This window comes from Microtus ochrogaster, unplaced genomic scaffold (genome assembly GCF_000317375.1).
Source record: "Microtus ochrogaster isolate Prairie Vole_2 unplaced genomic scaffold, MicOch1.0 UNK6, whole genome shotgun sequence".
In the NCBI taxonomy this organism is placed as follows: Eukaryota; Metazoa; Chordata; class Mammalia; order Rodentia; family Cricetidae; genus Microtus; species Microtus ochrogaster.
In genome coordinates, this window is record NW_004949104.1 from 7,836,463 (window position 1) to 7,850,455 (window position 13,993).

The 13,993-nt window shown below is 34.2% G+C and overlaps 1 pseudogene; it reads left to right on the plus strand.

Annotated features, from left to right (window-relative positions):
* The first annotated feature begins 323 nt into the window (after positions 1-323).
* Positions 324-7,713, plus strand: LOC102001589 (annotated as a pseudogene).
* The last annotated feature ends 6,280 nt before the right edge of the window (positions 7,714-13,993 follow it).

Here is a 13,993-nt window from a genome sequence, read left to right on the forward strand (position 1 = left end):
AATTTAGCATTTTTAAACAATAGAAGGCATTAGGGGCATTGATGTCTATCAGTTATTAAATCAAGAACAATGTTGTTTTAAAAACATGTGCCTGTGCATTTTGAGTATGTTTGTGTTCCTCTCTAGAACAGAGTTTCAATGTCATGATACTCACAGCATTTATATTTATATGCTGGCTGCAAAATTTGTGTACATTAAATAAGCATGCAATGGTAATTATGGAAGCTTATAGAAAAGTCATTAATCCAATCCTAGGGTCTCCTGACAGATAGAGTGGAAACTGAAAATGAGGAGAAATTATGTATGCTATATAAAGAGAAGTGATGACAAATAAGGTAGGAATAGATTCCCCCAAGGACGGAGACTGTGGAATGACACCAGATGTCCAACGTAATTAATGCGATGATAAAGGGCAATGAACTGCTCTCACAGGCTGGAACCCATCAGGCAGTGCGCAGAAAATAAACTGCAGTCCTATAAAAATAGGAGCTGTTTAAACATAGAGATATTGCACCTCCACATTTTTAGCAGTTCTTTAAATAGATCATGAGAAGAATAATGGGGAAGACAACACTGCACAGACCTGGCCAGTCATCAGCTATGCACTATTTTCTTGAGGAAGATCTGAATATACACATCTTCATTGACAAATCTGACATATTGAAAGACATTATAAATATAATTTTTAGATTGTCATTTTAAATTAAACTTAACTTTCATATTTTGATTTTTAAAAATAAAAAAATAAACAAGGTGAAATGCTCATCATCATGCTTATAAAAATAAAGATTCCTTGGTGGTCAGACACCACCAGTAAAATGCAGGCTTATACCAATGCCAAGCTATATGAAGTCAGGAAATGATTAATTAGTGTAAAAATATAACCAATACTTTTATCTGTGTCTCTTTTTATGAAACTAAATTAATTAATGTGCCACTTTTGAGTTGTTTCCAGTGTTCAAGCTGTCCTTAAATAGAGAAGACACATGAATTGTGATGTTTTGACATTCAAAATGCCCAAAAATATCTTAAATTTTAAATTATTATAAAATATGTACATATAGAAAAACATAATGACGTACTTGTTCCTACAAGGCAGCTCGCCAGCTTACAGCTTCGAGAAAGTTCATATGTTGCTCTATTCTCTTCCTGCAGATCACCTTTACCATGAAATCTCTAACACGTTGCTTCTCTATAGATATTTAAGCTTGCAATACTTGGATGTGAAAACTGTATGACTGCTCACTTTCCAGTTGAAAACGGTCATCATCTAAAAATGCTGTAAGTACTATTTTAATAGGAAAAATTTAAATTATTTAACAAATGAAATTATCTTAATATATCAAACCAATTTATACTTATATCTGTATAGCTATAGAATTTATACATTTTTTTATTTTCACATTTTTCTTAATTGTTTTCTCTTCACTTTACCTCCCATATTTGTTTCCAGATACTATGTTCGTTGAAATTCCTTTGAATTATAATACACCTTAAAATGACTCTGGTGACACTTCCACATTTTATACTCCGCAAATTCTTATGTTGCAGAAAAATTGTCAATAGAAAGATTCTTATTCTGAATTATTATTTAGGTTTTAATTGCCAAAAGTTTTTATTTCCTTATGTTTTTTGTAAAGTCAACATTTCTGATTAATATTTATTGATATAGATTATTTGAATAAAAGAGTATTTCATTGAGAAAAGTTAATTAAAACACTATTTATTAAGATAATAGTAATGCATATACATATGATTCCATATATACTTGTATACAGAATATTTCTTTATAAAGAAAATTTAATTCATAACATTTAATTACAAAAAAACTAAAATTCATAAGAATGCATAAATGAATACCAGTTGGATAAATGAGTCTGTTTCTTTCAAGTTTTCCACATGAATGGCTTCATTTTTTCATAGATTGTTTCATGAATTGAAATATGTTTAAATGCTTTATTTTCTTGATTTATAATTCTTTTTTATACTCAAATTGTTTTACTCTTGGTCAGTAAGCGCCCCATGATGTTGATAGACGCCTAGTCTTGGAAATCTTTTAAGACATAGACTTTTAAAACTTTAAAATATTTTCCTCTTTTAAGTTTTTGATTTCTTTTTAAAATCCCTTAGCTTTTGAATTTATGGTTTCCATCACATCAGCATGCTACAATTTTGGCTTTTTTTTTCTTTTTTATTGATTATTCTTGAGCTCTACATTTTTCTATGCTCCCCTCCCTACCTCTCCCTCCCACCTTCAACCCCTCCCTCATCCCCATGCTCCAAATTGACTCAGGAGATCTTGTCTTTTTCTACTTCCCATATAGATTCGATCTATGTATGTTTCTCTTAGTGTCCTCATGGTTGTCTAAGTTCTCTGTGATTGTAGTTTCATAGCCAGAACCTGGAAACAACATAAATGCCCTCAACCGAAGAACGAATAAGGAAAATGTGGTATATTTACACAATGGAGTACTACACAGCAGAAAAAATAATGACATCTTGAAATTTGCAGGCAAATGGATAGAGCTAGAAAACATCATTTTGAGTGAAGTAACCCAGACACAGAAAGACAATTATCACTTGTACTCACTCATGGGTGGTTTTTAAACATAAAGCAAAGAAAAGCAGTTTACAGTTTTGACTTTTGCCTCTAGGCAACTTATATGATCATTTCAAGCTTATTTTGAAATTATATGCAATTATTCTGTTTTTCTATAATTTAGTATGTTTAGGTTAATTTTTTTGGCTGATGTGCCATTTATCAACTCAGTTCTATCTGAGACCATTAATGGTGCCACAACACACTGTCTGAAATGGTTATTTATATTTCAAAATATCTTTCGTTTCTTATCACTTCTAGAGGCTGTGTGTACAAAGATCACAAATCCAGCATTTCACCTGAATAGAACTTTCTATCCTTGTCTTCATAGGGCAGAAGGGCAACAAAAGCTAATCAACCTATATTAAGCCTCTGTTCAAAAGACAGTTATCTTCAGTTACTTATCTTTTAATACAATCATAATGATGACACTTGAATTTAGGTAGAGATTAAGCCTCAAAAGACCTTTATTGGAGATAAAAAATAAAATATAGATATATATTCAGAGACATCCAACTAAATTGTTGTGCTGTTCACAATGGTACATTGTGTTAAATAAATTTGAAAATCTTGTACTTAGAATCTTTGCCAGGTCACTTAAAAAAAAAAAAAGAGGGGAGATAAGGCAGAGGGGGATGATGGGGGGAACTTGGTGAAAAAGGAGGATTGGGATAAAGAAAGGTTGGATAGGGGAGCACGGAAGCACAATTCTTAATTAAGGGAGCCACCTTAGGGTTGGCAAGAGACTTGAACCTAGAGTGGCTCCAGGAGCCCAAGGCGATGTCCCCAGTTAGTTCCTTGGACAGCTGAGGATAAAGAACCTGAAATGACCCTATCCTATAGCAATACTGACGAATATCTTGCATATCATCATAGAACCTTCATCTGGTGATGGATGGCGATAGAGACAGAGACCCACACTGGAGCACTGGACTGAGCTCTCAAGGTCCCAATGAGGAGCAGAAGGAGGGAGAACATGAGCAAGGAAGTCGGGACCACGAGGGGTGCACCCACCCATTGAGACAGTGGAGCTGATCTATTGGGAGCTCACCAAGGCCAGCTGGACTGTGACGGAAAAAGCACGGGATATAACTGGTCTCTCTGAACATGGCGAACAATGAGGACTGATGAGAAGCTAAGGACAATGGCACGGGGTTTTGATCCTACTTAATGTGCTGGCTTTGTGGGAGCCTAGCCAGTTTGGATGTTCTCCTTCCAAGATATGGACGGAGGGGGGAGGACCTAGGACTTACCACAGGGCTGGGCACCCTGACTGCCCATTGGACTGGAGAGGGAGGGAGAGAGGAGTGGGGGAGGGGAAGAAGGGTGGGAGGAAGGGGGGAAGGGTGGGAGGAGGGGGAAAGAAATGGGAGGCTGGGAGAAGGTGGAAACTTGTTTTTTTTTCCTTTTCTCAATAAAAAAAAGAATTAAAAAAATAAAATAAAAAAAATTTGTCTTTAAATAGGCATCTGTAGCATAAGGAGCATCATTTCTGTTCAGAAGACTTTGGGATGTTAAATATGTTTGCATATGCAACAAAGCTAATGTGTGTTCATTGTATATATTGCACTGATATTTTTCTTTTCTTCCACAGGCTTTTTCTGTCTTTATCCTTAATGCAGCTCCCTTATATAAGGTAAATTATAAAATTCTTGAAATCCTGGCACTCAAATTATAACTTTCTATGTGTTTTTGATTAAAATCAATGTGTCCTTACATAGAAATATAAAATGTATTGAAGATGAACTTAAAAATTGCCCCCAAATTTTATATCCTTGAAAACTCAGCATATAACCACAACTTGGATATGTAGAATTATATTGGTAGAATTTGATTAAATGAAATAATTTAGATAATAAAAATGTTGGCATAGGAATGAGTGTTATTCATTTGTATTTTGAGTGCATCCTAACAATGTCTCCATTTGCATAAATCTTTACCCAAAACTAAAAATAAAACACCTTTATACTTAGAAATATATTGCTATGATCTATATATGTTATTAACTATACTTACATATGGTTTTATTTCACAAATATTTTGAAACCTAGTGTATTGTTTTTATTTTTCTATTTAAGAATTAGTCATTATACAATATTTTATCTAAGATTTATTAAGCACCATTGTAACTTAGGAATACAATATTTCTGATGATTTATAATTAACAAAACGTTTATTTAAATATTCAATCTTCCTCTCATTGAACTGTCATTTTATACATCAGTTCTGTAAAGTAATATCTTCTGCGTGACCAAGCCATTTACTTTTAAATTGAATAAGTTACATTATAAACCTAATACTAAAGTATTCCATTTTTCTTAACATCAATGAAGAATCCTTATATGTTTTCAAAATGTATTTTTAAAAGCTCATCAATTTTGGCAATGATAATTTTTACTTTTTTAATTTAAAGAGACAAAATGCTATTGCGTTCATATTTTTACAATTTCGTCTTTTATCTATATCACTGGTTCCATTATGTCTGCCATTAATATGTATGTTTATATATTGCAATTTATTACATCAGACTCATCAAAATATTTTTATCTGCATCATCATCAAATTAGAGTAAGTACTGCACCATACAGAGTGAAAGGATTTGTTATTACTGTCCTATAAACCTATTCATGGTAATGTATTTAGAAAAAGTTTTATATTTCACACCCAGTTTAAGCTAAAATAGGAAAAATCAATCCGGAGCCCTGCATTTGTTAGTTCCAACACGAAAATTACACTAGTTGCAAAGCACAGAACGCATTCTTCCTACATACTTCACACTGACCTCCAGTCACTGAAAAATACTCATTAAAAAATAATCATTATCTCTTGGGTAAAAATGGTTCCTCAGAGAAGAGTCTCATTCTCAAATGGAATCCTTGCCTTTTTACAAAAGTAAAATAGGCAGTCTTTCTCAAATATATCATGATCTAAGTATTTTACTATCTTCACAGAGAACACCATTTTAAATATTTTTAGTGAGAAGAGTCTTATAGACTGACCTCTTATTTAAAAGAGTCAAAGTGTTGACTTAGGTACTATGAGTATAATAGGAGAATGATTTCTTGAAATAACTGCTCGGTTCTAAATTATAGAAAAGGTGGTAAAGTTTTTATTTAAAGCTTGCCTTTGAAATTCACTATTTCTATACCAAGAATGTTGGAATAGGAAGAAGAACTGACATTATTATCTTGATAACTGTCAGACAGTTGGCTATTGACATGAAAAAAAAAGAACTACTAGGCTCTTCGAAATAATAGAGAGCTCTTTACATTTTTAAATGAAAACCATTTACTAGAAAACCTTTGAAAGTGTTTTTCTATGAGTTTTAAATACAAATCAGAATGTAATCATTACAACTGGCAGTAACAGCAGGGAGATATTTTTGCAAGTGGGGTTTCTGGTATGAGGATATTGCTGCTGGAATGCCATTAAAATTGATTTGGCTTTGATGACAAATGACAACTCTCCAGTATAACCTTTGCAATTATCTTAATGACACTAGATTTCAAAATGCATATACAAAATATTTTCTTAATCCTATTGCTATCCTTTTAGATCTTTCTACTCTACAATGTTTAAAGCTCAATATACATATAAGAATGAACAATATCTTAATAATATACTCGATTTTAGTTTTACCCATTTTGCAGAGAAAATAGTTTCATAGAGCTTAAAAGTGAAAAATTTATAATGGAATATGTAAGATCCAAAGAACTTGAAATAATCCTGTCAGAAAAGACTGTATTGTGTATGTTTATAATACAAAGGTTTCCTCTCTACTCCTTAGTCAATGGAGTCACACACAACTAATTGGGTGAAATTCTATAAGATAGAGTTTTCAGGCTTCTCAATCAATCATGGACCTAAGAAGAAAACACAAGTAGAGACAGACCATAGATCCTGAGAGACGGTTGAGTGACTATGCTGTTGCCAGCACCACTTTTGCTAGGCTAGTCTGACCTATAGGGAAGTCAATAGCACATTCTCGATTGTGACTGCCATAGCAGTCAACAGGTATCATAGTCATGATAGCAGAGTGATGGAAGTGAAATGCTGTGTTTCCTGACTTTAAGGGAAATGAATGAATTTACAAAAACAAATATATTGCGATTCCCTTTTTTGGTTTATCCTTAAAATTTAATTCTATTGCTTTATTTTTATAATGTTTACATTTGTACATTCTGATCAATAAATTGAATTGCACATTGATCTCTAACAATTTCTTTTTTAAAAAAGATTTATTTATTAATTATGTATACAGCATTTTCCCTATGTATATGCTGCAGACCAGAAGAGGGCACCAGATCTCATTACAGATGGTTGTGAGCCACCATGTGGTTGCTGGGAATTGAACTCAGGACCTCTGGAAAAGCAGTCAATGCTCTTAACCTCTGAGCCACCTCTCCAGCCCCTCTAACAATTTCTTTACATGGCTATGGAAAATGTGTCTTTTGCTGCCCAGGCTGACTACTGGTTTGTTGATCCCATGAAGGAAAAGGAGCATAGAAGAATCAGCCATTACTAACACTGCTTTATTGGTGGGGATGAGAGGAAGATAGGCTTTTTTTTTTTTTTTTTTTTTTTTTTTTTTTTTTTTTAATCTTACAGTTTCTAGTCCATAATGAAAGGAAGCCAAAGCAAGACTCATGACATTCTTGAAACTGCTATACTGGGAACCAGGAGTTGGTTTTCTTTTCCACAGATGAGAAACTGACAGTGTTACTGATTTATATGAACGATGTAATCTCTGTATTGCCATTTTAGCAAAAGAGCTAATACGGCAGTTTCTTTGAATTTGTGTTCACCAGATAATGAGAAATAATAATAATTAAAAAACAAAGCCTTCGCAGACATCTTGGCCCATGACTCTCTGGGGGACTTCTTCCCTGATGCAGAAGCCAAATACAGACAACCTGGCCAGCGAACTGGATGAAGCTGTGGGCTCCAGAGAGTGGCTGGCCTTGACCAAATCTCCCCAGGCCTTCTATGGTAGTCAACCCAGCTGGCAAGGGCCGCCTGGAGCAGTTCGGGGCAGCAGAGATATCCTGGCTGGCCTTTCCAGCAGCTGCTGTGAGTGGGGCTGTAGTAAGAGTCATATCAGCAGCTTGTGCTAGGATCCGGGTTGGGCGATGGAGGCCGGCCCGATGCTCATAAGCATTCCTACAGGCAAGATATTGAAACCTCCCCGGTTTCCTCACAGATCTTCTGCCAAGATGCTACCTATCCCCACCTTGCCCCGGCTACACCCATACCCAGCGAAGCAGAGACTTGATCTTCATGGCTGAATTCTTCCCCTCCCCAACCCCAGCTCCAGAGAGCCCAGCTACAGCCAGGCACCCACCTACCCAAACTGGCCACACTGAGAATCAGGTCCTAATTGCTGCAGCTCTTTCCTGGCCACGCTATTACAACCTAACCCCTGCTCATCTCCCTTCAGTCCACAGCCCAAAGCACTCTGCTGCAGACACCAGGGCTTTGGAAGCGAGATCCCCAGTACTCAGGCTTTCCCACAACAAAATCAAGATTTAGTTCTGAGCAAATAAAACAAAACAAAACAAACAAAAAACCGACGAAGCCTTCATCCTTTGCATCTTTGTCATAAAATTCGTTCACAAGACATAAACGCTACTATTGCTTGTTTTGGACAAAGAAGACCCTCAGTGTAGCTCTCATGACTTGGAGGAAACAGGGCTGCTTGCCGAAGAATGTGTGAGATGCTGGTTTCTACTATGCAATTCTTCTTGTTTCATAATCACTTTTGCTATGACATTTCAAAATCCATCATTTGATTTAAAGCATAAAAATGCTTATAGACTTACTGCTAATCATATTTGTAAACAATATATAATTAAATGATAAGATCCCGTTCAGTATGCAAAGCATGATTTAATTAATGATCTCTCTGCTCTTTAAATAAAAGAGAAGTTGTAATTACAGGAAAAAAATATTAGTTGATGGACAATTTAGTTATGATTCCTGACAAAAACTTTCTGGCAAAATTTTAAAACAGAAAGCTTAAGTAAAACACACTATAAAACTTTTTAATGATGTGTAAGAAGATCTTTTGTCTATTTCAGAATTTTTAATCAGTGTATTTTTACCAACAATATCTACAAAATATTCTCATGAGCGAAGATTTTGCTGTTTCAGAATCTTTTTAACTTCTTGTGTTTTTAAACAGGAGCTCTGTAAATTAACATTTTTGAGCTAGATGATGTACATGTCACTTTAGTAAATTTTAATAATACATACTCATTGGTAAAGTGATGAATTTGTCTTTGGGAAAAATTTTGGCTTGTATTTATTTTCATAACTTTGAAAAGATCATATGTTTCTTAAATTCTTGTGAGTCGGAAATGGAGCAAACTAAAAGGAGGCGTGTAATGCCTTGTATACGACCCAACACAAATCTCATTATTTATTATGTTCTTATGTCCTCAGAATGCAACAATATAATACATAAAGTACAATTAACATCGATGGAAAATGCATTAGTTTATGTCAAAGTCAAGTTTATATTTGTCCTGAATATATTATTGCAGTTTTCTGTACCTAAACCAGATGCTGATAATTGAAAATTAGAAATATTCAGCATTCATGTCATCCGTCCTTTGACAGATCAGGAAAGAGCGACAACAATGACGTCTGGATGCTGGATAAAGCCACTATTAATAACATGTCAAATGAGTGTACCAAGGAGATGATTGCCATTTGAAAATATAGAAGGTGATTATTTTTTGTTTTCTAAATTAGCAACAAGAAGTGTTGACGTTTAGATGTCTTGTGAATGTGTTCACAATGACGTTATCTGAGTTCAGATGACATTATCTTATATAGAGAAAAATCTAAATCTTCCCTGATACTTCATACCTAAAACTGCCAACAACATTACAAAACACAAAAGAAACATAAAAATTCTTAATATCATTTCTATGCACCAGAGACGATTTAAGGCTTCAATTCTTCTACTGTGAGTACATAGCCTGGACTAACTGCAAAACCCCAGGAAGACAGAAGGGACTACTTTTAGGCAGCTGCAGTAAAATCAGGCTCTAATTACAAAGAAGAGGGAGAGATAAATGCAGAGAAAAGAATAATGAGGGTAAAATAATAGGAGAGATGTCTGAAAACCTAAAAGAATCAAGTCATATTATCGAATACCTAAAATCTATAATATGTGAAAATAAATCTAAATATGCAAATACAGTTTAAATAAAATATTTCTATCAGAGCTAATAACATTTACTCCAAGAGTAAAACTTATCTAACAAAAACCTAAATACTGAACATGAGAATTTATCATTTGAGTTTTTGGTCAGGGCAATCCAGAAGATTCTGAGAAGACACAGCTTCTTCCTATTGCCTGATGTTTACCTCAGAAGTAAAAGGTAACTCTCCATTGTTGAAGATGCCATGCATTTCAGAATAGGGTCCTAGAGACTCTCCCGAAATGGAATTGATTTAAATGACTCCTCTCTATGTGTTAACTGTCATGATACCAGCACCAACCAATGCAGTTTCCAAGGGAAAAATAAAACAATCTTATACAGATTCATATTTTTGTGAATAATTTCCTGCATTTCATAGGGTGTCTCTTTGTGTTTGTCTCTTTACTGAGACTTTTTCATGTTGATATAAACATATGTGAATGTTTTATTGCCTAATCCTATACTTTTGAATATTGTCTTAAAAAATATTGCTTGAAACTACCTCAGAGTTTTTACAGTATGTTTTTTTTTTTTAGTTTTTTTCAGGTCTTAAATTATATATATATCCCTCTGAGTTAGTTTTATGTAATGGGAGATGAGAGTTTAACTTAGTTTAACTGAAGTTTATCTTTGAGAACTGATTTTATTAATCATTATTGAGGGACAAGATATTTTTACATTTTTGTCTTCTTGGTTTCATTATTAAAATCTATTAACCATAACCTTTGGAATTTGTTTCTATATTTCTATTGATTCTTATTACTACAAATGTTCTCCCAAACAAGTACTGTATTAACCATACCAATGGATCATTCTTATGATTGTAAAGGTTTACAGTAAGTTTTTATAATTAAATAAGTTGAGGACTCTAAGTTTTTCTTTTATAACTAATGCTGATTCAATTAGAATATGTACTAGGTTCTGTAGAGCTTGGGTCCTAGAGCTCACTAGTAGTACCAATGGGATGAAGAAAAGACAGGTATTCAGTTATATGTACAGAAAAGCTGAAAAAGATGGAATGTGTGTACTGATGAATCAACACCTATGACTACCATCACCTGGAACCTCGGTGTGTTTATTAACGTACATCATAGGTGTAGGAACTAGCTATTCTTGATAGGAAGCATCTTTAGTTCACCAATCTCAGGTTCTAACCACCCAGGAAGAACAGTAAACAAAATTTACTAGCTTTACAAACACAGATCACTTGCTCTACTCAGACCATTGATATAATATTATCCCATCCCTCTTAGCATGTACCATATAAAGAAAGACTTCAAATTTTCCATGGTATCAGCTTTGGAGTACACGGCTTGGCTCTGTACATTAACTCAGGAAATTACTTACTCAGGTTTCCCCTGATCTCTATAAATTGATTTCTATGATTTCATGTAAATTTTAGAATTTTTTTCAGTGGAAAATATAATTGTGGTTTTAATATGACTTACATTTGGATCCAGATGATAAAAAGAAATTTCACAAATAATTTTATGCTTAAAATTACTTATTAAAAATTCGTTTTCTTTCTTATTTTTGAGATTGTAATATAATTTCAATATTTCTCCCCTCCCTTTCTTTCCTCTTATGTTTTGCATATACCTCTTCTTGCTGTACCTTAAATTCATTGCCTCATTTTTACATTGTCATTTATTGCATATATAGCTATGTTTATACATATATTTTCCTAAATATATCCTGTTCAACATGTACATATGTTTTCAAGACTGAACATCTGGCAAAGTGCAATCCTAAAAGAGGTGCCACTGTAGAAACAGGCTGCTTGTTCTTCCCGGCTGCCCAGAACCAAAATAATCACACAGAAACTGCATTAATTAAATCACTGCTTATTCCTTTAGCTCTAGCTTCTTATTGGCTAACTCTTACATATTAATTTAATCCATCTCCATTAATCTGTGCATCACCATGAGGCCGTGGCCAACCAGGAAAGTTTTAGCACATCTGTCCCTGGTAGCGGCTTCTTACTCTGTCCTCTTTATCCCAACATACAGCCTTGCTTTTCCTGCCTAGTTCTCTTCTTTCCTGCCATAGGCTCAAAGCAGTTCTTTATTCATTAACCAGTAAAAGCAACACCTAGACAGAAGGACCTCCCACACAAGCCATCTTTTTCACTCCCAACTTTCCTTAGGTGCCAATGTACTTAGTTTAGGGTTGAGGTCTCATGGGCCTTTTCTGTCTGTTTTGGCATATTCACTGGTGTCATCCTTTTTCAACTCGCATTTGATCAGGCAGGATGGGGAAACTTTATGTGTATAGCTTCTGAGCTTACTGGATGACCAAATCTCATAGGAAACTCCCAGATCCTCTCTGGGTCATAGAATGTTTCCGCTCACTCTTTCACAATATTTCCTGAGAGAGTACACACACACACACATACAAACACACACACACAATGTATGTATATAGTATGTATATATATATATACATATATATATATATTGGGTTTTATAACTTTGCATTTTATCATATGTTATTATAGGCACTGCTTACAGTAATCTTTATCAAGGATACTTCTATCTACAAGAACATGTCTTAAAGACCAGGAAAAAGAAATCAAGATAAACACTGTGTCTTTCAACATGGAAATGCTAATAAAACTAAAGTAACTAGTTGAACCAAACTGATTTTGTTGAAATGTATTCTCAAGGAATTATATAGTGATAAAAGTAGTTTTGTTCTTGAGAAAAGCATGTTGAAATAATATAATGTAGAATTTAGGAATTAAAATAGGATGCTGTATTAAGGGTATGCTATTTTAAGACACAAAAAGGGATATTTACTTTAGTAAATATTTTGTTGCAAAAGAAAAGTAACTTGTTATAATAAAAGCCCTAATTAAGTGTACATTCAAGAACTAAAAACTAACCAAATAAGTTGAATTTGAGAATAATGGTTCATAGAGCTAACACTGGATTACCCTAAAAAGCAGCATACATGAGGAATTAAAGACGCTGGTTCTAACATAGCTCTCCTTGATAAAACTTTAAAATTTACTCCTGTGAAAGGTGCCTGAAACTTCCAATAAAAACATACAGAAGAGTGTATACCAAAAATTCAAAAAAAATAAATACAATTAAATTGCTATGAAATATCATCTCAGCAAAGGAGATATGGTGAACTGACAGCCTGAAAAAAAGCACAGATAGTGTTTGCAAAATGAGATACTGAAGAGGTAATAGCTAAAGTATTTGGAGAGATGGCACAGTGATTAAGAACAATTGCTCTCCATGGAGAGATTTCTGTTAGCTCCCCAAGTGATAAACTATTCTGAACTCTATGAGCACCTGTATTCACATATGTGCCTATTGACTGGAAATAAGTACTCAATCAACTAAGCAGGGATCACAAGGGCTCATAGTCTGGAATGGGCATGCACAGGACCTGGAAGGAGTCTGCTCCAGGTCCTCTAGGTATATATATTTGCTGTTATCTTGGTGTTCTTGTGATACTGCTAAAATTTGGAGTAGGTATGTAACTGACTCTTTTGACTGCTCTTGCGCCTTTTGTCCTCCTATTGGGTTGCCTTGTACAGCATTTGGCTTGTATTATTATATATTGCTTTGTACGTTCTTGCTGTCATCTCTTTAAGAAATGCTCTTTTCTGAAGAGAAAACAGAACAGGAATGGATAAGGGTAAGAGGAGTGGTGGTGTGGTATCTAGGAGAAATCAGTGGTGGGGAAACTGGGGTTGGAATGTATTCTATGTGAGAAGGGTCTCTATTCATTTTTAATAGTAAGAAAGAAAGAATAAAATAAAATCATTTGGTTAAAAAATATCTGGTTAGAAATGGTATCTCCATAAGCTGTTGTCCTAATTAGAATTTCATTGCTATGGAAAGGTTGAAATGTATCAATGTCAGAGCCAAATTATCTTGGGCCTCCTTGAGATAGTGTAATAACCGTTCATTGATATAACACCTCTCACAGCCACTTATTATTTATTCTACTGCGTAAATAGCCCATCTCTTGTGACAACTGAGTTCTATAACATGTATGGAAAGACTTCTAGTCGCTCCCCATCACTGGACTAGAAATGCTGTCAGACTAAACTAAGATCAATTGCAAAGTTTTTCCCTCCTTGCTGTAACTGTCTTATACAGCAAATATGATATACCCAATAATTATTTTGAAAACTTCTTTTATGATCTTCTTTATTATTATTTCATAA